The following is a 22594-nucleotide window of genomic DNA, read 5'->3' as shown; positions in this document are numbered from 1 at the left end:
CACGATCTCCTGTGTACTAGACAGGCGCTTTTAACCAACTAAGCCACGGCGCCGTTGTTTTCACAAACAGATTTACTCAAGTTAACGACAAATTTTGAGGAAAATCTCTTGTGAAAATCTCAAGAATCAAGGCTCCGTTAGGACAGAATAAAAAAATCAAATCCAAGGCTCCGGCGAGATTCGAACTCACGATCTCCTGTTTACTAGACAGGCGCTTTAACCAACTAAGCCAAGGCGCCGTTGTTTTGACAAACAGTTTACTCAAGTAACGACAATATTTTGAGGAAAATCTCTTGTAAAAATCTCAAGAATCAAGGCATATTTAGAACAGAACAGAAAAAAATCAAATCCAAGGCTCCGGCGAGATTCGAACTCACGATCTCCTGTTTACTAGACAGGCGCTTTAACCAACTAAGCCACGGCGCCGTTGGTTTGACAAACAGATTTACTCAAGTTAACGACAATAATTTGAGGAAAATCTCTTGTGAAAATCTCAAGAATCAAGGCTCCTTTTAAGAACAAAAAAAATCAAATCCAAGGCTCCGGCGAGATTCGAACTCACGATCTCCTGTTTACTAGACAGGCGCTTTAACCAACTAAGCCGGCGCGGCCGTTGTTTACGGACAAACAGATTTACTCAAGTTAACGGACAATAATTTTGAGAAAAATCTCTTGTAAAATCTCAAGAATCAAGGCTCCTTTAGAACAGAAAAAAATCAAATCCAAGGCCCCGGCGAGATTCGAACGCACGATCTCCTGTTTACTAGACAGGCGCTTTAACCAACTAAGCCACGGCGCTGTTGTTTTCACAAACAGATTTACTCAAGTTAACGACAATATTTTGAAGAAAATCTCTTGTGAAAATCTCAAGAATCAAGGCTCCTTTAGAACAGAAATAAATCAAATCCAAGGCTCCGGCGAGATTCGAACTCACGATCTTCTGTTTACTAGACAGGCGCTTTAACCAACTAAGCTACGGCGCAGTTGTTTTCACAAACAGATTTACTCAAGTTAACGACAATATTTTGAAGAAAATCTCTTGTGAAAAACCTCAAGAATCAAGGCTCCATTAGAATAGAAAAAAAATCAAATCCAAGGCTCCGGCGAGATTCGAACTCACGATCTCCTGTTTACTAGACAGGCGCTTTAACCAACTAAGCCACGGCGCCGTTGTTTTGACGAACAGATTTACTCAAGTTAACGACAATAATTTGAGGAAAATCTCTTGTGAAAATCTCAAGAATCAAGGCTCCTTAAGAACAAAAAAAATCAAATCCAAGGCTCCGGCGAGATTCGAACTCACGATCTCCTGTTTACTAGACAGGCGCTTTAACCAACTAAGCCACGGCGCCGTTGTTTTCACAAACAGATTTACTCAAGTTAACGACAATATTTTGAGGAAAATCTTGTGAAAATCTCAAGAATCAAGGCTCTTTAGAACAGAAAAAAACCAAATCCAAGGCCCGGCGAGATTCGAACTCACGATCTCCTGTTTACTAGACAGGCGCTTTAACCAACTAAGCCACGGCGCTGTTGTTTTGACAAACAGATTTACTCAAGTTAACGACAATATTTTGAAGAAAATCTCTTGTGAAAATCTCAAGAATCAAGGCTCCTTAGAACAGAAATAAATCAAATCCAAGGCTCCGCGAGATTCGAACTCACGATCTCCTGTTTACTAGACAGGCGCTTTAACCAACTAAGCCACGGCCGTTGTTGTCTCACAAACAGATTTACTCAAGTTAACGACAAAATATTTTGAGGAAAATCTCTTGTGAAAATCCCAAGAATCAAGGTTCCGTTAGGACAGAATAGAAAAATCAAATCCAAGGCTCCGGCGAGATTCGAACTCACGATCTCCTGTTTACTAGACAGGCGCTTTAACCAACTAAGCCACGGCGCCGTTGTTTGACAAACAGATTTACTCAAGTTAACGACAATATTTGAAGGAAAATCTCTTGTAAAAATCTCAAGAATCAAGGCTCCTTTAGAACAGAAAAAAATCAAATCCAAGGCTCCGGCGAGATTCGAACTCACGATCTCCTGTTTACTAGACAGGCGCTTTAACCAACTAAGGCACGGCGCCGTTGTTTCACAAACAGATTTACTCAAGTTAACGACAAATTTTGAGGAAAATCTCTTGTGAAAATCTCAAGAATCAAGGCTCCGTAGGAACAGAATAGAAAAAATCGAATCCAAGGCTCCGGCGAGATTCGAACTCATGATCTTCTGTTCACTAGACAGGCGCTTTAACCAACTAAGCCAAGGCGCCGTTGTTTGACAAACAGATTTACTCAAGTTAACGACAAATATTTGAGGAAAATCTCGTGCGAAAATCTCAAGAATCAAGGCTCCTTTAGGACAGAACAGATAATATCAAATACAAGGCTCCGGCGAGATTCAAACTCATGATCTCCTGTTCACTAGACAGGCGCTTTAACCAACTAAGCCAAGGCGCCGTTGTTTTGACAAACAGATTTACTCAAGTTAAAGACAATATTTTGAGGAAAATCTCAAGAATCAAGGCTCCTTTAGGACAGAACAGAAAAAAATCAAATCCAAGGCTCCGGCGAGATCCGAACTCACAATCTCCTGTTTTCTAGACAGGCGCTTTAACCAACTAAGCCACGGCGCCGTTGTTTTCACAAACATAACACATGTTAACGACAATCTCTTGTGAAAATCTCAAGAATCAAGGCTCCTTTAGAACAGACAAAAATCAAATCCAAGACTCCGGCGAGATTCGAACTCAGGATTTCCTGTTTACTAGACAGGCGCTTTAACCAACTAAGCCACGGCGCCGTTGTTTTTACAAACAGATTTACTCAAGCTAACGACAATATCTTGAGGAAAATCTCTTGTGAAAATCTCAAGAATCAAGGCTCTTTTAGAACAGACAAAAATCAAATCCAAGGCTCCGGCGAGATTCGAACTCACGATCTCCTGTTTACTAGACAGGCGCTTTAACCAACTAAGCCACGGCGCCGTTGTTTTCACAAACAGATATACTCAAGTTAACGACAAAATTTTGAGGAAAATCTCTTGTGAAAATCCCAAGAATCAAGGTTCCGTTAGGACAGAATAGAAAAAAATCGAATCCAAGGCCCCGGCGAGATTCGAACTCATGATCTCCTGTTTACTAGACAGGCGCTTTAACCAACTAAGCCACGGCGCCCTTGCTTCGACAAACAGATTTACTCAAGTTAAGGACAATCATTTTGAGGAAAATCTCTTGTGAAAATCTCAAGAATCAAGGCTCCTTAAGAACTAAAAAAATCAAATCCTCCTTACTAGACAGGCGCTTTAACCAACTAAGCCACGGCGCTATTGTTTTCACAAACAGATTTACTCAAGTTAACGACAATATTTTGAAGAAAATCTCTTGTGAAAATCTCAAGAATCAAGGCTTCATTAGAATAAAAAAATATATAATCCAAGGCTCCGGCGAGATTCGAACTCACGATCTCCTGTTTACTAGACAGGCGCTTTAACCAACTAAGCCACGGCGCGGTTGTTTTCACAAACAGATATACTCAAGTTAACGACAATATTTTGAGGAAAATCTCTTGTGAAAATCTCAAGAATTAACAGAACAGAAAAAATCAAACCCTAGGCTCCGGCGAGATTCGAACTCACGATCTCCTGTTTACTAGACAGGCGATTTAACCAACTAAGCCAAGGCGCCGTTGTTTTGACAAACAGATTTACTCAAGTTAACGACAATATTTTGAGGAAAATCTCTTGTGAAAATCTCAAGAATCAAGGCTCCTTTAGGACAGAACAGAAAAAAATCAAATCCAAGGCTCCTGCGAGATTCGAACTCACGATCTCCTGTTTACTAGACAGGCGCTTTAACCAGCTAAGCCACGGCGCCGTTGTTTTCACAAACAGATTTACTCAAGTTAACGACAATATTTTGAGAAAAATCTCTTGTGAAAATCTCACGAATCAGGCTTCTTTAGAACAGACAAACATCAAATCCAAGGCTCCGGCGAGATTCGAACTCACGATCTCCTGTTTACTAGACAGACAGGAAAATCTCTTGTGAAAATCTCAAGGATCAAGGTTCCGTTAGGACAGAATAGAAAAAATCGAATCCAAGGCTCCGGCGAGATTCGAACTCATGATCTCCTGTTGAAACTCTCAAGAATCAAGGCTCCTTTAGAACAGAAAAAAATCAAATCCAAGGGTCCGGCGAGATTCGACCTCACGATCTCCTGTTTACTAGCCAGGCGCTTTAACCAACTAAGGCACGGCGCCGTTATTTTCACAAACAGATATACTCAAGTTAACTACAAAATTTTGAGGAAAATCTCTTGTGAAAATCCCAAGGATCAAGGTTCCGTTAGGACAGAATAGAAAAAATCGAATCCAAGGCTCCGGCGAGATTCGAACTCATGATCTCCTGTTTACTAGACAGGCGCTTTAACCAACTAAGCCAAGGCGCCGTTGTTTTGACAAACAGATTTACTCAAGTTAACGACAATATTTTGAGGAAAATCTCGTGCGAAAATCTCAAGAATCAAGGCTCCTTTAGGACAGAACAGAAAAAAATCAAATCCAAGGCTCCGGCGAGATCCGAACTCACAATCTCCTGTTTTCTAGACAGGCGCTTTAACCAACTAAGCCACGGCGCCGTTGTTTTCACAAACATAACACAAGTTAACGACAATCTCTTGTGAAAATCTCAAGAATCAAGGCTCCTTTAGAACAGACAAAAATCAAATCCAAGACTCCGGCGAGATTCGAACTCACGATTTCCTGTTTACTAGACAGGCGCTTTAACCAACTAAGCCACGGCGCCGTTGTTTTCACAAACAGATATACTCAAGTTAACGACAAAATTTTGAGGAAAATCTCTTGTGAAAATCCCAAGAATCAAGGTTCCGTTAGGACAGAATAGAAAAAAATCGAATCCAAGGCCCCGGCGAGATTCGAACTCATGATCTCCTGTTTACTAGACAGGCGCTTTAACCAACTAAGCCACGGCGCCCTTGCTTCGACAAACAGATTTACTCAAGTTAAGGACAATCATTTTGAGGAAAATCTCTTGTGAAAATCTCAAGAATCAAGGCTTCTTAAGAACTAAAAAAATCAAATCCTCTTTACTAGACATGGCGCTTTAACCAACTAAGCCACGGCGCTATTGTTTTCACAAACAGATTTACTCAAGTTAACGACAATGTTTTGAAGAAAATCTCTTGTGAAAATCTCAAGAATCAAGGCTTCATTAGAATAAAAAAAAATATAATCCAAGGCTCCGGCGAGATTCGAACTCACGATCTCCTGTTTACTAGACAGGCGCTTTAACCAACTAAGCCACGGCGCGGTTGTTTTCACAAACAGATATACTCAAGTTAACGACAATATTTTGAGGAAAATCTCTTGTGAAAATCTCAAAAATTAAGGCTCCTTTAGGACAGAAGAGAAAAAAATCAAACCCAACGCTCCGGCGAGATTCGAACTCACGATCTCCTGTTTACTAGACAGGCGATTTAACCAACTAAGCCAAGGCGCCGTTGTTTTGACAAACAGATTTACTCAAGTTAACGACAATATTTTGAGGAAAATCTCTTGTGAAAATCTCAAGAATCAAGGCTCCTTTAGGACAGAACAGAAAAAAATCAAATCCAAGGCTCCTGCGAGATTCGAACTCACGATCTCCTGCTTACTAGACAGGCGCTTTAACCAGCTAAGCCACGGCGCCGTTGTTTTCACAAACAGATTTACTCAAGTTAACGACAATATTTTGAGAAAAATCTCTTGTGAAAATCTCACGAATCAAGGCTTCTTTAGAACAGACAAACACCAAATCCAAGGCTCCGGCGAGATTCGAACTCACGATCTCCTGTTTACTAGACAGCCGCTTTAACCAACTAAGCCACGGCGCCGTTGTTTTGACAAACAGATTTACTCAAGTTAACGACAATATTTTGAAGAAAATCTCTTGTGAAAATCTCTAGAATCAAGGCTCTTTTAGAACAGAAAAAAATCAAATTTAAGGCTCCGACGAGATTCGAACTCACGATATCCTGTTTACTAGACAGCCGCTTCAACCAACTAAGCCAAGGCGCCGTTGTTTTGACTAACAGATTTACTCAAGTTAACGACAATATTTTGAGGAAAATCTCTTGTGAAAATCTCAAGAATCGAGGCTCCTTTAGGACAGAACAGAAAAAAATCAAATCCAAGGCTCCGTCGAGATTCGAACTCACGATCTCCTGTTTACTTGACAGGCGGTTTAACCAACCAAGCCACGTCGCCGTTGTTTTCACAAACAGATTTACTCAAGTTAACAACAATATTTTGAAGAAAATCTCTTGTGAAAATCTCAAGAATCAAGGCTCCTTTAGGACAGAACAGAAAAAAATCAAATCCAAGGCTCCGGCGAGATTCGAACTCACGATCTCCTGTTTACTAGACAGGTGCTTTAACCAACCAAGCCACGGCGCCGTTGTTTTCACAAACAGATATACTCAAGTTAACGACAATATTTTGAGAAAAATCTTGTGAAAATCTCAAGAATCAAGGTTCCGTTAGGACAGAATAGAAAAAAATCAAATCCAAGGCTCCGGCAAGATTCGAACTCATGATCTCCTGTTTACGAGACAGGCGCTTTAACCAACTAAGCCAAGGCGCCGTTGTTTTCGCAAACAAATATACTCAAGTTAACAACAATATTTTGGGGAAAATCTTGTGAAAATCTCAAGAATCAAGGTTCCGTTAGGACAGAATAAAAAAATCGAATCCAAGGCTCCGGCGAGATTCGAACTCATGATCTCCTGTTTACGAGACAGGCGCTTTTACCAACTAAGCCAAGGCGCCGTTGTTTTGACAAAAGAAAACAATCAAATCCAAGGCTCCGGCGAGACTCGAACTCACGATCTCCTGTTTACTAGACAGGCGCTTTAACCAACTAAGCCACGGCGCCGTTGTTTTCACAAACAGATTTACTCAAGTTAACGACGATATTTTGAGGAAAATCTCTTGTGAAAATCTCAAGAATCAAGGCTCCTTTAGAACAAAGTCACGATCTCCTGTTTACTAGACAGGCGCTTTAACCAACTAAGCCACGGCGCCGTTGTTTCGACAAACAGATTTACTCAAGTTAAACACAATAATTTTGAGGAAAATCTCTTGTGAAAATCTCAAGAATCAAGGCTCCTTTAGGGCAGAATAGGACAAATCCAAGGCTCCTTAAAAACCAAAAAAATCAAATCCAAGGTTCCGGCGAGATTCGAACTCACGATCTTCTGTTTACTAAACCAACTAAGCCACGGCGCCGTTGTTTTCAAAAATAGATTTACTCAAGTTAACGACAATATTTTAAGGAAAATCTCTTGTGAAAATCTCAAGAATCAAGGCTCCTTTAGGACAGAATAGAAAAAAATCAAACCTCTTGTAAAAATCAAAAGAATCAAGGCTCCTTTAGAACAGAAAAAAATCAAATCCAAGGCTCCAACAAGATTCGAACTCACGATCTTCTGTTTACTAGACAGGCGCCGTTGTTTTCAACAAACCAACTAAGCCAAGGCGCCGTTGTTTTCACAAACAGATTTACTCTAGTTAACGACAATATTTTGAGGAAAATCTTGTGAAAATCTCAAGAATCAAGGCTCCTTTAGAACAGAAAAAAATCTAATCCAAGGCTCCGTCAAGATTCGAACTCACGATTTCCTGTTTACTAGACAGGCGCTTTAACCAACTAAGCCACGGCGCCGTTGTTTTCATAAACAGATTTACTCAAGTTAACGGCAATATTTTGAAGAAAATCTTGTGAAAACATCAAGAATCAAGGCTCCTTTAGAACAGAAAAAAATCAAATCCAAGGTTCCGGCGAGATTCGAACTCACGATCTTCTGTTTACTAGACCAACTAAGCCACGGCGCCGTTGTTTTCAAAAATAGATTTACTCAAGTTAACGACAATATTTTAAGGAAAATCTCTTGTGAAAATCTCAAGAATCAAGGCTCCTTTAGGACAGAATAGAAAAAAAATCAAATCTCTTGTAAAAATCTCAAGAATCAAGGCTCCTTTAGAACAGAAAAATATCAAATCCAAGGCTCCGGCAAGATTCGAACTCACGATCTTCTGTTTACTAGACAGGCGCCGTTGTTTTCAACAAACCAACTAAGCCAAGGCGCCGTTGTTTTCACAAACAGATTTACTCTAGTTAACGACAATATTTTGAGGAAAATCTTGTGAAAATCTCAAGAATCAAGGTTCCTTTAGAACAGAAAAAAAAATCAAATCCAAGGCCCTGGCGAGATTCGAACGCACGATCTCCTGTTTACTAGACAGGCGCCTTAACCAACTAAGCCATGGCGCTGTTGTTGTCACAAACAGATTTACTCAAGTTAACGACAATATTTTGAAGAAAATCTCTTGTAAAAATCTCAAAAATCAAGGCTCCTTTACAACAGAAAAAAATCAAAACCAAGGCTCCGGCGAGATTCGAACTCACGATCTCCTGTTTACTAGACAGGTGCTTTAACCAACTAAGCCACGGCTCCGTTGTTTTCACAAACAGATTTACTCAAGTTAGCGACAATATTTTGAAGAAAATCTCTTGTGAAAATCTCAAGAATCAAGGCTCCTTTAGAACAGAAAAAAATCAAATCCAAGGCTCCGGCGAGATTCGAACTCACGATCTCCTGTTTACTAGACAGGCGCTTTAACCAACTAAGCCACGGCGCCGTTGTTTTCACAAAGAGATTAACTCAAGTTAACGACAATATTTTGAGGAAAATCTCGTGTGAAAATCTCAAGAATCAAGGCTCCTGTAGAACAGACAAAAATCAAATCCAAGGATCCAGCGAGATTCGAACTCACGATCTCCTGTTTACTAGACAGGCGCTTTAACCAACTAAGCCACGGCGCCGTTGTTTTCACAAACAGATTTACTCAAGTTAACGACAATATCTTGAGGAAAATCTCTTGTGCAAATCTCAAGAATCAAGGCTTCTTTAGAACAGACAAATACCAAATCCAAGGCTCCGGCGAGATTCGAACTCACGATCTCCTGTTTACTAGACCGGCGCTTTAACCAACTAAGGCAAGGGCCGTTGTTTTGACAAACAGATTTACTCAACTTAACGACAATATTTTGAGGAAAATCTCTTGTGAAAATCTCAAGAATCAAGGCTTCTTTAGAACAGAAAAAAATCAAATCCAAGGCTCCGTCAAGATTTGAACTCACGATCTTCTGTTTACTAGACAGGCGCCTTAACCAACTAAGCCACGGCGCCCTTGTTTTCACACACAGATTTACTCAAGTTAACGACAATATTTTGAGGAAAATCTTGTGAAAATCTCAAGACTCAAGGCTCCTTTAGAACAGAAAAAAAAACAAATACAAGGCCCCGGCGAGATTCGAACTCACGATCTCCAGTTTACTAGACAGGCGCTTTAACCAACTAAGCCACGGCGCCGTTGTTTTGACAAACAGATTTCGAACTCACGATCTCCTGTTTACTAGACAGGCGCTTTAACCAATTAAGCCACGGTTTTTAAGTTAAGTTTTATGACAAAACAGACACATTGGCAATGTAATATTTCAATAAATCCATATTTCAAATATTCGATATTATATTGTCTACATTTTCTTTAATTCAGCCATTATTATCTGTAGAGAAAATATTTTTTACAGAGGTATTGAATGAGATAAAATATAGAGTAGAACCTCGATTATCCCGACCTGGGTTATACGGATACGCAATTATTCGGACATAATCGCCTCGGAACTTGCATATTCCGCCCGCGCCGCAGTTTCGCTGTCCCGCGCGGCATTATCGCTTTTTGTCGTGCATATATACATTTTTAAACAAGCCGAAGCGTAAGACGGTGGTGTTATCCCTTAAAGATAAAATAAATATTATAGAATCATTAAAAAAGATAGGTATGCTGTAGATACATCCACTATAAGCAATATTAAAAAAAATGCCGATTCAATTTTGTCGTACATTTGCAAGTTAGATAGTGAAGAGGAGAGTGAAAATCGGAAAATGATGAAGAGACCAAAAAATTAACTCTTAGGAGAAGTTTTATATTGTTGGTTCTTACAAAAACGATTAATTGGACAGCCGATATCTGTGAAAAGGCATTACAGTTAAATGAAAAATTAGGCGACGATGAATCGTTTGTGGCAAGTAGTGAATTGATTTTTGTTGATATCTATGTATGTATTTGTTATTTTTGATGAAAAACATTATTCTTTATATTTTGGATTATCCGGCTCGTCCGGGATTTGAACGCCGGACCTCCCGCACTTAAAAGCGGAAATCATACCCCTATACCAACGAGACGCGGGTTTCATGCAGTACGTGTTTGTGTTGGATCCATGTACAACATTGTAGTAAATAATATATTTTTGATCCAATATACAATATTGTAGTAAATAATTTATGTACTCGAATTTGAAGAAATGTCCGGGCTCGCCCGGGATTTGAACCCGGAACCTCCCGCACCCCATCGGGAATCATACCCCGAGACCAACGAGCCACGGCAGCAGACTGATCTGTTTCAATAATTTTAATAAAACTAAAATGCTTCGTTAAACATAATTACAAAGTTCATTGTAGTATGATATGTGCTCGAATTTAAGAAAATGTCCGGGCTCGTCCGGTATTTGAACCCTGGACCTCCCGCACCCTAAGCGGAAATTATACCCTAGATCAACGAGCCGTGGGTTGTACCCAGTGCGTGTTTGTGCTGCATCTAATGTACAACATTGTAGTAAATAATATGCGCTCGAATTTAAGGAAAAGTCTAGTCTCGTTCGGGATTTGAACCCGAGACTTACCGCACACGAAGCGGAAATCATACTCCTAGACCAACGAGCCGTGCGTTCTACCCAGTGCGCGTTTGTGTTGCATGCAATGAATAGCATTGCAGTAAATAATGCTCGAATTTAAACAAAAGTCCGGGCTCGTCCGGGATTTGAACCCGGGACCTCCCGCACCCGAAGCGCAAATCATACCCCTAGACCAACGAGCCGTGGGTTCTACCCAGTGCGTGTTTGTGTTGGATGCAATCAATAGCATTGCAGTAAATAATGATCGAATTTAAAGAAAAGTCGGGCTCGTCCGGGATTTGAACCTGGGTCCTACCGCACCCTAAGCGGAAATCATACCCCTAAATCAACAAGCTGTGGGTTCTACCCAGTGCGTGTTTGTGTTGGATGCAATGAATAGCATTGCAGTAAATAATGCTCGAATTTAAAGAAAAGTCGGGCTCGTCCGGGGTTTGAACCCGGGACCTCCCGCACCCGAAGAGGAAATTATACCCCTAGACCAACGAGCCATGGATTTTAACCAGTGCGTGTTTGTGTTGCATGCAATGAATAGCATGGTAGTAAATAATGCTCGAATTTAAAGAAAAGTCGGGCTTGTCCGGAATTTGAACCCAGGACCAGAACGAGCCGTGGGTTCTACCCGGTGCGTGTTTGTGTCAGATCCAATGTACAACATTGAAGTAAATAATAAATTCTCGATCCAATATACAATATTGTAGTAAATAATATGTGCTCGAATTTGAAGAGACGTTCGGGCTCGTCCGGTATTTCAAACCGGGACCTCCCGCTCCCGAAGCAGAACTCATACCCCTAGACCAACGAGCCCAGAATTCTACCCAGCGCGTGTTTGTGTTGGATCCAATGAATAACACTGTAATAAATAATGCTCGAATTGAAAGAAAATTCCGGGCTCAAGAAATCGGATCCTCCGATCTCTCAAATACTCGATTTCTATTTTTTTCTATTTTTGCACTTTTGGCTCCGTATCTCCGAAACGGCTGGACCTGCCTTTGCTAAAAACTAATCAGCACATCTCCCTATCAATAGGAATCGAATGTTTTTTTAACCATTTGAATCAAATATTATCTATATATATTATCTTCGTGGAAGTCAAAGCCGCTCAGTTTAGTAAATTTAGCAACCCTAGAGTGTGGTCAGATATTTTTCTTCACGGTTTCAAATTATTAGTTCTATTTCTGAAACTTTACAACATGCCAGTAATGACTCACAAAAATTGGTTTTTTATTAAGTACTCTTCTGAATAGACTGCAGATTAATATATGAAAATTTATTGAATTAGTTTGCTAAAGAAGTCAAAATATTTAGACAAAAGGCAAAAGATAATGAAGCGTCATTATGATGAGTTATCACAAGATAAGAAAATTTTAGACCCAAATTCTTATTAATATATCCAAACAACAAAAGTATACATTAAATACTATTGTTGTTTGGATATATTAATTTCACAAACCAAACAAATATTTCAAAACCTTTGCTACATAAGTAGTAACTTTTTGTCTTTTTGATAATATACATTTTATTCTTGGCTCTTTCAGTTACAATCGCAACAGTGTTTTTTTATATATAATTAAATATATAATTAAAGCTAATTAAAAATTACGTAAACACTTTAGGACAGAAGCGTCTACAAGACCAGACTACTGTTCCTAGAGACAGCAACTTTAGAAAATCTAAAGATTACTTAATAATTAGGTTTTTCAAAAAAGGCAAGGAGAGAGAGATGTATCTGGAGTTTGTGAAAAATTCAGAAAACTAGTTGGGTATATGGCATCGTGCCTTAAGGAAAATTGCTGGTACTTCCCGTACCGTAACGAAATGTTCGAGGAATACTGAATGTTTTGAAATAGATTATTATTAATATTGTAACATTGTCTAATATTTATAAAAATTATATAAATTGAATTGCAAAGTTGAAATTATTTGTATAAAATATATTAGAACTATAGTCAGAATAAAAAATAAAATCTGAATTATTTTCGATAAAGAAAAAAAAATTTTTTTGAAAAAAAAAGTTGAAACAAAAGTCATTATTCACACACACACAAAATCAATTATTTTGTTAAGACAAGCAGAAAGTTCTTTGAATCATTCAAATCGGACGCTTTGTTCTCTCAAAAACTGCCATTTTTTACATATTTAGCTCCGTATCTTCGAAATGGCTCGGCCTGCGTTTGCCAAAAACTAATAAACACTTCTCCCAATTATTACTAATTGAATGTTTTTTAGATCATTCAAATCGGATACTCCGTTATCTCAAAACACAATTTCTATTTTCTGCACTCTTTGCTCCGTATCTCCGAAACGGCTGACCTGCCTTTGCCATCAGCTCTTCTCCCTATCAATAGGAATCGAATGTTTTTTGAACCATTCAAATCGGTTGATCCGTGCGCCCAAAAACGTGACTTGAAATTTGTATCCATACATACATACACACACACACATACACACACACACACATCCATTTATTCTGAGGTATGCCAAAATGTTCAGAAACCTTCAAAACGTCGAGAAATGTAAAAATTTTTAATTTCGATTTTCGGCCCATTACAATAATTTCCCTACGGGAAGTTAATTAAAGAAAATTATATCGTTAAATAATAAAAATGATAAATAAATATCCATTTAATTTCATATATTTGAACAAATTTTGATACGGGGCACCGCCAAGGCACGCTACGCTCCTGTTGAAATTATAATATTTGTATCTTTATTCTGTATATAGTTTTATAATTTCAAACTTTGATGTTATTTTACAGCCTTCTTTTGAAAGAGTAAAAGATTAATTTTGATAACGTCAATTATTTTAATAAATAAATCATCAAATGTTTTGAAAAACCTTTCCGTCAGTAGTGATGTATCAATTGCAATTGCATTTCATTACAAATATACTCGTAATATATCTGAAAAATTCAATACAGTAACTTGTCTGGCTAGAAAACTTGAAATGCACTGATGGTGCATTTTTTTCCGAATGTTTTATGATTTATTAAAATAGCGTACTTTATCAAAATTTCGGTTTCTTATTCGTCATTTTATCTTCTACAAATACAATAATTTTTATATACCTTATTAATATCTATTGAAATGAACAAAATAGGGGAACGCTGAGTAATATTTTTTCTGGAAAGGGGGCAGTAGGTGAAATAAGTTTGGGAATCACTGTACTAAACCATTAGAATCATACGGCAACTGGTTCAATTATAAAAATTGTTGAATTGTGAAAATTTGCTCCTAGAAAATACTCCGAGTTAACGTGTTCGTTCGTTTTCAATGATGTGTAATAAATCCACTCGAAATACTTTTAATTACTCATAAATTCATTTATTTAACTTCCCGTAGGGCAAGTTATAGTAATCGCAAAAAAGTCTAAAATGAAAATGTTTATACATCTTTACGTTTCAAAACCTTCTGAACATTTTGGCATACCTTAGAAAAAATGGATGTATGTGTGTGTGTGTGTGCGTGTATGTATGTATGTGCGGATACAAATTTTCGTCGACGATTTCGGGAACACGGATCAACCGATTTGAATAATTCAAAAAACATTCGATTCGTACTAATAAGGAAACGTGCTTTTGGTTCAAAAAACTAGTTTTTGGCAAAGGCAGGTCTAGCCGTTCCGAAGATACGGGGCAAAAAATGCCGAAAACGGTAACTCAGTTTTTAAGAGAACGGAGCGTCCGATTTGAATAATTCATTTAATTTAATAAAACATTTTACTTGTATTGACAAGATGAAGAATTGGTCAAATTTTCATGAAGGCGGGTCTAGCGTTTTCAGAGATCTAATGAAAAAAGTAAAAAAAAATGCCATCTGGCGGTTAAAAATGATCATTAGACATATACACATCAAATTATCAGATATTTTATAGAGATTTTAACAATAAATATATTTTTTTTATATTTCTTTAGGTTCCGTACCAATGCTTATGCGTTAGACGGCGGCGCAGCACTTGCGCGCTTTGACATTTCGTCTCTATGCAGTTCAAGCAATACGATTGCTTTGAAAAAAAGTTCAGAATTTCCAAAATATGTCAAAATGAAGAAAACGTTTTTCTTTTCAAAAAAAATTTGTTTTCAAAAAAGTAATTTTTTGTCCAATTTATAGTTTCTCAAAAATCTATTTTTTTCGAAGTAATTTTTTTTCAAAAATGTTAATTGTTTTTTAAAAAAATAATAATTTTTGGTACGGGAAGTTTCAGCAATTTGCCTTAAAGCACGATGCCTTAATTACTTTAAGACAGAATTTCACATACAGCTTATTGATTTAGTTGATTATTTAAGCATATCGGGAAGTTCATGTAACTTGCCTCAAGCAAAATACCAATACCAACTAGTTTTCATATTGTGTAGCAAATACGATGAAATAATAGTACTATCTAAAATATCCGTTAAGAAAATATTGTAATAATTTAAAATTTAGGCAAAAGTTAACAAAAGTCGACCATTAAACTTTGAATCGCTTGGTCGAAATTCGTTATTTAACAATACCAGTATCTCAGATGTTTCGAGCTGACATCAGCTGTTCGCATTACCTGTTCAACATCTTATCTTCCGAAGAAGTGGAAGAAATGACTCGTCGAGACTTGCTGATACAGGTAACACAAAACAACATTTGACACCATACCAATACCACAACACAGCCATACAATCTCACGGCGAAAAGATCCACGGCCTTCGACGACCTTCCGATGGAAACAAAGATTCTACAACTTTAATAAAAAAAAAAACTCACTTGAAATATGGCCGTAAAAAGTTTACTTCAGAAGGAAATAAATTAAAGTTAAAAATTCAAAAATTGTAAATCGGTCAAATTTTTATATACAAACAATACCTTATGATTTAATTTCCGATATAATAATTTAAAATTGATAACCATATTATTGTTAGACAAGAGACGGTAGATATATTTTTATTCATTAGTGATCAGAAACTGTTTATGAGAATGTATAGGGGGAAGTCCCGTATAAATCTTTTTATTTCAAAATACAAGTGAAAGGGGCGCGGGGGGCCCACAGGTGCAGGATCACGCGCCAAGACTCACCTGTGACGCACACGGCTACGGCAGGAACAACCCTTTGCTGTTTTAGGCGTAAAATCACGGAGTCTCCTAAATATCAATGTAAGTAATTCTAGTATATTTATGCATTTACATTTGAGTGGCATTCAAAAATAAAAGTAGTGGTTCATTGTTATCCGTAAAATGGTAGAATATTATTAGATATTTTAAACAATTTTGGTAGGTACTACCAAATGAACAAACTGTCCCTTACCTCCGGACACTAAGTCGTCCCTTAGTGCCGAAAAGTAAACATATTGATATTTCGTGTGATAATTTACGTAATTTATTCCAATTATTCAATTTTGTTCTGTATTAGTGCTAGTCAAAGAATGAAAAGCTTATGGTGAATGCACCAGCTGAAAGCATCGGAGTGGTCCAGCCAAAAGGGTGGATGAATAGTGACTTTTTTTGCAATATCTAAGAATATTCGTCAAAGTCACATGTGCAGACATTCCAGAGTGTGAAGATGGGGCTACATATTGTGACGATAATCATAATTATCGTCGTATTGATAATTATTGTCGCCGGATGGTCGTCAACCCCCAGGGTAAACTATCCCTACCACTACCCCTAACTATCCATTGGTTCTTGGGGTCCATCAGAGAGACGCTCCGGAGATCCTGGCAATTAAGAAGTTAGAGCCAACGAAGACGTATCCCATAGGCGAACGCCTTGGGATACGTTAGTGTTAGTTGTGTGTGTGTTGTGCAACAAGACAGGTCCAGCTTGAAGGCCAGATTATGTAAATTATAAGCTATAGCTATTTTCTCCCCATATACTCATATATTCGTATAAGCATAAGATATAAGAATAAGAAGTATTAGTTAGGGAACATTGACTGTACGCAAGTACAGTCAAGTTCCACAAATACATACGCAATGAATTATTAATTATTTAAATAGAGTTAGTTATGAAAGTAATCTTGGTTTCATTCGTATAGTAGCTACTAACCCCCACAGGTAATTACAGGTACTTTAGAGGGCGATTGGAGTGTTGAAGTAACCTCTTCGTAATGGGGTTGCAAGGCTAAAATATAGTATATGGCAGCCATTGCATACCCCAAGAAGGGGGCTTCAACCTTCCAAGTTGTCACAATATGTGATCAATGCAGGTTATTTTGAACTAAATAAGTTAAAATGTTTAGAAATCTCTGAAACGCATAATTGATATGCAAAAAAAATATTTTCGATTGTTGGACTATTATAACCTACCTTATGGAATGTGTTAGTATTTGTTCTTTTTTTTTGAAGAAATATCTTTAAAATTATTTTTAAACGACCTGTGACATATTATATTCATTTATTGCCAATGATAAAAAATAGATTCAAATTTTCTTTCCGATTTAAATATTGAGCAGTATTATATTCAATAATTATATAAAGTTTAATCATTTACACTTATGATTCTGTGAAGTAAACTTATAAAACTAAGTTCATTTAATAATAATAATAATAGAAAATGGAATATTAAAATTTTTGACTGGCTTATGAGTAGTAAATTTACAGGTTAGTTATTTTATTAGATCAAATGCGTTTTACCATCTTTTAGTGTTTTCGGCATTCAACAGATGGTGCACTGTGCTCAAATGTATCGTTCTATCTATTGAAAGAACTGAGTATCTGACTATAAAACACGTAATTATTTTTTACAAAAATGAATATTGCGTTCAATTTTTAAATTTTCATTAATTATATATTTTTGAGAAAACATATTTGTGATTCAGTTAAACATATATTTTATACGCTCATGTTTTGCACTCATTTAATTTGTTCAAATCGATCTGGTTTATCTTTTCTACACTATTTTATTTATTATTTATGTGAAATTATCTAGATCTAGAATTAAACCCATAGGTGGATTTTTGTGCTACAGTTGATGGCGCCTCTATGATTTGCGGAAACATTTAAAATTGAGGTAATAAATTAATGATTACGTTTTTAATGTACAAGTATTACAGTGGTTAAATTAGAACTGCAAACATATTGAGGATTTGTAGGATAGGTAGTAGAAACATGATAAGTTAGCATTATCTTTCTGTTTGTTTTCTGATGATTTTCTAACGAAACTCTACCCATTATTTATGCAGAAAACATTTTACAAACACTTGATATAAATCCAGAACGCACATTCCCATATGGAAAGTTCGGACTTGCATTGTAGGCGTTGACTCACTTCCAAGCCCGCTCTACCTCTCCGGCCTTCAGCTTTTATCATCTTTGTGAAAGTCGAAATAAAAAATATAACATAACTAATTACAGCGGCGATTCATGTGCCATCAAATGAATATCGTCCATTTATTTCTGTAAACAGGCTGTGACATCTTCGTCACGGGTCTATTATTCAAAATGAAATTCTAACGATAAGTAAAATTAGACTATTACGACAGAGAGTGTTATGGTAAGCGCTTTTGTAGATGCAAGATGACATTTACAGTTATTAATTTAAAAATTTACTTGGAAGGTTTTAGGTCAAGTACATAATCTTTTATAATAATTGATGCACTTGAATACAAGTAGCAGAAGAGTTTTAATAAAACTAACTAACATTTAAACAAGTGGGGCATGGCATCGTGGCTTAAGGCAAATTGCTGGTACTTTCCGTACCAAAAATTAAAATTTTCAACAAAACTTTAAAATTTTTTGAAAGATTTAAAAAAAAGTTTTTTGAGAGCATTGAAATTTTTGAGAAAATTCGACTTTTTGAATTTTTTTTTTCATTTTTTTTAGACTTAATATCGAAGTGAGCGCCGCTTCGGACTCTAGCGAATAAAAATTGGTACGGAACCCATAGCAATATAAACAAAATTTGTACTTATTAATAAAATTTCTATAGAATATCTGATAATTTGATGTGCATATATCAAATGATCTTTTTCGACAGCCAAATGACATTTTTTTACTTTTTTCACTAGATCTCCGAAACCGCTAGACCTGCCTTCATGAAAATTTGATCAATTCTTTATCTTGTCAATACAAGTAAAATGGTTTTTGAATTATTAAAATCGGACGCTTTGTTCTCTCAAAAACCGAGTTACCATTTTGGGCACTTTTTGCCCCGTATCTTCGAAATGGCTAGACCTGCCTTCGCCAAAAACTAATCAGCACGTCTCCTTATCAATACAAATCGAATGTTTTTTTAATTATTCAAATCGCTTCATCCGTGTTCCCAAAATCGTCGACGAAAATTTGTATACGCACACACATACATACACGCAGGACCGGTCCTGCCTTGCATGCGATGCATGCAAAAATGCGGGCGCACGCCTTAGGGGGCACCAAAACGAGTTTCGAAAATTAAAGTTATAATATATTATTTATATTTTTTATTATTTATATAAAATCTAGAATACTTGGTAAATTATAATAAACAATCTAACTTAACTAGGGATACGAAGACACAAAAAGCATATTTATTTTGCAATGTGATATCAGTAGAAACAATTAACCGATTAATTACTCTGCAAATTAGTAAATAACAGCTCTGTTCATTGCTTAATCTACTTATTCAATTTTTTCTTTGTTTGCAGTTACCGTGGAATCGAAAAAGAAATTATCTAGTGTTCAATCCCATAAGCGCAAACCTGCGAAATATGAAATTAATTATTGGGCATTATTGACGAAAATTCTATATAATCACAATATTCAAATTCAATATATCAAATTTTTTTTTTTTTTTTTTTAACTCATTTTATTTAGCAATCAGAAATACATTAAGATTCCTATGAGCTAAAATGACAATGTAAGAGCGAAGCCTAAGAAGAGCTCCAATGAGATCTTCTCAGTTTAACAATTGCTATAATAATATTATATATCAAAATTAAAAAGATTATTGGAAAATACTTTTAAAATACGTTAAAAAATTATCATAATCACAATTGAAACAATCTGATACTCTGAATATGACGGGAAAGCAAGGATGAATACAATTCGGCTCTTACGATATCAATAAGGCGAAGTTTACGACGCAATTTTGGATATTGTAAATAATGAAAAATTAAATTAACGTAAAATTTAAAAAATCCAACATGAAATACAAATGTTATGATTGAAAATGTAAAGCTAGTTTTTTTAGTTTTCTTGGCATGATTTGCTCAATAGAATAAATAGAATAATAAATAAGTAAAATGTTTCAAAACCCAAATATTAATAATGCAATACGTTAAAAATAATTACAAATTTAAGAATATTTGATTATAATCAACCCGCGAATGACCTAGATTTTTTAAATAAATTTAAAATCAATATATTTCATACGCTTTTAGATTATATCTAATTTTTTGTGTACTAAATGCAGAATAATTAAAAATTAATTTTAAAAATATATGTAATTTTTATATAATTTTAATAATAAATTGTTAAAACAGTTAAAATTAATAGGGGAGGGGGGCGCTGAAAAAAAAGTTGCATGCGGGCGCTAAGGACCCCAGGACCGGCGCTGCATACACGCACACAGACACATACACACACACATACATCCATTTTTTTTAAGGTATGCCAAAATATTCAGAAACCTCTGAAACGTAAAGATATATAAAAATTTTCATTTTCGATTTTTTTGCGATTACTATAACTTTCCCTACGGGTAGCAATACTAATAAGATATGTATGTAAAAAATCAAAAATGTATAAAAATTAGATAATTAGAATTAAAAATGAATTGAAGTAAGAAGAATTTAGAAGAAGAAATGAGGAGTATAGATGAAGAAGAAATAGTGGTTAGAAGATGAAATGAGAAGATAGTAAAAAGAAGAATGAAGATAAGTTAGAAGTATAGAAAAAGAATAGGATTATATGAAGAAGATAGTATAAAATTAAAGATTGTATAGGATATATGATTGTATAGAATAATGTAGATGATTAAATGCTCGAGTAAGCGAGGCCAATAAAAATAAAATAAAATAAAATAAAAAAATCACTTTTGGCGAAGATGTTTTTGCATTTTTAAGCAAAATCTAAGCTTGTTCTTTCTTGGCGGTTATAGTGTTTATTTTGTAAAGTTTACAAAATTTTGAAATTTTTACTTTTTCAGTCAACAGCACAAGTTTAAAATTTAATGTTAGAATTGATATTGTTATAACTATATCTAATGTAATGAGCAGTACTACATGTTACTACATAATAGAACATATATTCTATTTCATATGGAAAACATAACTAACATATGATGAATTTTCTTTCAATGCTGTCTATTATATACGCCAATAAACAATTTTTTTTTCTACATATATGAATGAAAATGAAAGAAGTTTTATGGAATAAATGAAGAAATTTTGTTTACGTAAGAAAATAGTTGTATATAATTTAAATACAATTATATAATAATTGAATTATAAGTATCATATTTTAATTGCCTTTGCTATAAAAAATAGTATGTCTTTGATAATAAATTAAAAGATATATTGTATCATGATGATGGACAAAATATTTTCAACTTCACATAAGTTAGTAAAAAAAACGAAAATTAAAATTTTTGCTCTTTGATTTTTCGCATTTAAACAGCTACGCAGCTGGATAACGGCTAATAATAATGCCTTAAGGCAAATTGCTGGAACTTCCAGAATTAGCTAATGTACTAAAAAAACTAACTACGAAAAATACTTTTGTTATTCGATATTTAGATATTCGAACATGGTCCTGATAGCAACGTTGCTTGATTTAAGGCAATTGCTGATTACACATATTTTTATCCTTACTTTCTAATAATGTTTTTAGAAAAATTCTAACTTAACTCGTTTTTAAGATATTATTGAAGACCCGTTTTACCCGCGGACCTTTGAGCCCCGCTTTACCCTATTCGTTCAAAGAAAATCTGAAGTATCTTTTGATAAGAAATTACTAATTTTAATGACGATAATCAAAACTACTTCGTCTTATTACTGAACAACAGTATTAACCAGCATTCAAAAAATTAGTGGAATTGAATTCAAACATATTGCTAATTGGTATTTTGCCTTGAAAAAATTACATGAACTGCGCGATATGTGTATTTACACATTGACTTAATCAATAAAAAATAAATTGATTTATGAGTGATTAAAAGTATTCCGAGTGCATTTATTACACATCATTGAAAATGAACAAACACGTTGACTTGGAGTATTTTCTAAAAGTAAATTTTCACAAATCAACAATTTTTATAATTTAACCAGTTCTTCTAGGACTTTATTGGTTTAGTATGTTCATTAAGAACAAGTACTCTATCGTTATACCAAGTAAATTGTCTAATTTAAATTTTGACAAACGTCAAAAAAAAACTACTCATTTTCTCAAACTTTGATAATTTTTTAAAATTAAACTACTGGCTGTAATATTTCAGTAAGTTCTATAAGACCATGATATATATCGCCAATATAAGAATGTTCAAGAGATTTTGGTACAAAATGTGCTCGGTACAAATAGTGTACACAATAAAATGATGCATTATCTAAAACAATGATTTGTTCAAATAAATATAAGCAAAAATTCGCAATAATATCATATGACTTCACAAGAATGCTAGAGTCATTGACACCACTTGTTAAGATTTGCATAAAACATTAAGATGATTTCATTAGCTCAGAATGTTGCAAGAATTCTGAATGCTATTATAAGCCATTTGTAAATTTTTGCATATCTGATTTGTGCCGCATTACAATATATTTTATAAGCGATTTACAGTTACTTATTAAATTTCTTTAGGCGACTCAATTATTAATTCTCAATTATTATTCTTTCGAAAAAA

At 35.4% G+C, this 22594-nt stretch overlaps 19 non-coding genes across 19 annotated transcripts; all 19 read right to left on the bottom strand.

Moving 5' to 3' along the window:
- Nucleotides 1–165: 165 nt before the first annotated feature.
- Nucleotides 166–239, bottom strand: Trnat-agu. Its single transcript has one exon. It is a non-coding gene; the product is annotated as a tRNA-Thr (tRNA).
- A 113-nt stretch (nt 240–352) lies between these two features.
- On the bottom strand, nt 353–426 carry Trnat-agu. Its single transcript has one exon. It is a non-coding gene; the product is annotated as a tRNA-Thr (tRNA).
- Nucleotides 427–1095: 669 nt separating this feature from the next.
- On the bottom strand, nt 1096–1169 carry Trnat-agu. The gene has a single exon. It is a non-coding gene; the product is annotated as a tRNA-Thr (tRNA).
- Nucleotides 1170–1278: 109 nt separating this feature from the next.
- Nucleotides 1279–1352, bottom strand: Trnat-agu. The gene has a single exon. It is a non-coding gene; the product is annotated as a tRNA-Thr (tRNA).
- Nucleotides 1353–1829: 477 nt separating this feature from the next.
- Nucleotides 1830–1903, bottom strand: Trnat-agu. The gene has a single exon. It is a non-coding gene; the product is annotated as a tRNA-Thr (tRNA).
- Nucleotides 1904–2561: 658 nt separating this feature from the next.
- On the bottom strand, nt 2562–2635 carry Trnas-aga. Its single transcript has one exon. It is a non-coding gene; the product is annotated as a tRNA-Ser (tRNA).
- Nucleotides 2636–2912: 277 nt separating this feature from the next.
- Nucleotides 2913–2986, bottom strand: Trnat-agu. The gene has a single exon. It is a non-coding gene; the product is annotated as a tRNA-Thr (tRNA).
- A 115-nt stretch (nt 2987–3101) lies between these two features.
- Nucleotides 3102–3175, bottom strand: Trnat-agu. The gene has a single exon. It is a non-coding gene; the product is annotated as a tRNA-Thr (tRNA).
- Nucleotides 3176–4563: 1388 nt separating this feature from the next.
- On the bottom strand, nt 4564–4637 carry Trnas-aga. Its single transcript has one exon. It is a non-coding gene; the product is annotated as a tRNA-Ser (tRNA).
- A 93-nt stretch (nt 4638–4730) lies between these two features.
- Trnat-agu lies at nt 4731–4804 on the bottom strand. Its single transcript has one exon. It is a non-coding gene; the product is annotated as a tRNA-Thr (tRNA).
- Nucleotides 4805–4919: 115 nt separating this feature from the next.
- Trnat-agu lies at nt 4920–4993 on the bottom strand. Its single transcript has one exon. It is a non-coding gene; the product is annotated as a tRNA-Thr (tRNA).
- An 824-nt stretch (nt 4994–5817) lies between these two features.
- Trnat-agu lies at nt 5818–5891 on the bottom strand. The gene has a single exon. It is a non-coding gene; the product is annotated as a tRNA-Thr (tRNA).
- A 675-nt stretch (nt 5892–6566) lies between these two features.
- On the bottom strand, nt 6567–6640 carry Trnat-cgu. The gene has a single exon. It is a non-coding gene; the product is annotated as a tRNA-Thr (tRNA).
- A 111-nt stretch (nt 6641–6751) lies between these two features.
- Nucleotides 6752–6825, bottom strand: Trnat-cgu. The gene has a single exon. It is a non-coding gene; the product is annotated as a tRNA-Thr (tRNA).
- A 32-nt stretch (nt 6826–6857) lies between these two features.
- Trnat-agu lies at nt 6858–6931 on the bottom strand. Its single transcript has one exon. It is a non-coding gene; the product is annotated as a tRNA-Thr (tRNA).
- A 1692-nt stretch (nt 6932–8623) lies between these two features.
- Nucleotides 8624–8697, bottom strand: Trnat-agu. The gene has a single exon. It is a non-coding gene; the product is annotated as a tRNA-Thr (tRNA).
- Nucleotides 8698–9357: 660 nt separating this feature from the next.
- On the bottom strand, nt 9358–9431 carry Trnat-agu. Its single transcript has one exon. It is a non-coding gene; the product is annotated as a tRNA-Thr (tRNA).
- Nucleotides 9432–10923: 1492 nt separating this feature from the next.
- Nucleotides 10924–10995, bottom strand: Trnap-cgg. Its single transcript has one exon. It is a non-coding gene; the product is annotated as a tRNA-Pro (tRNA).
- A 234-nt stretch (nt 10996–11229) lies between these two features.
- On the bottom strand, nt 11230–11301 carry Trnap-cgg. Its single transcript has one exon. It is a non-coding gene; the product is annotated as a tRNA-Pro (tRNA).
- Nucleotides 11302–22594: the final 11293 nt, after the last annotated feature.

Source organism: Ctenocephalides felis, unplaced genomic scaffold, assembly GCF_003426905.1.
Source record: "Ctenocephalides felis isolate EL2017-DRISC unplaced genomic scaffold, ASM342690v1 CF-g0.4_SCAFFOLD_03573, whole genome shotgun sequence".
In the NCBI taxonomy this organism is placed as follows: domain Eukaryota; kingdom Metazoa; phylum Arthropoda; class Insecta; order Siphonaptera; family Pulicidae; genus Ctenocephalides; species Ctenocephalides felis.
This window is presented reverse-complemented; position numbering and strand designations above follow the sequence as displayed.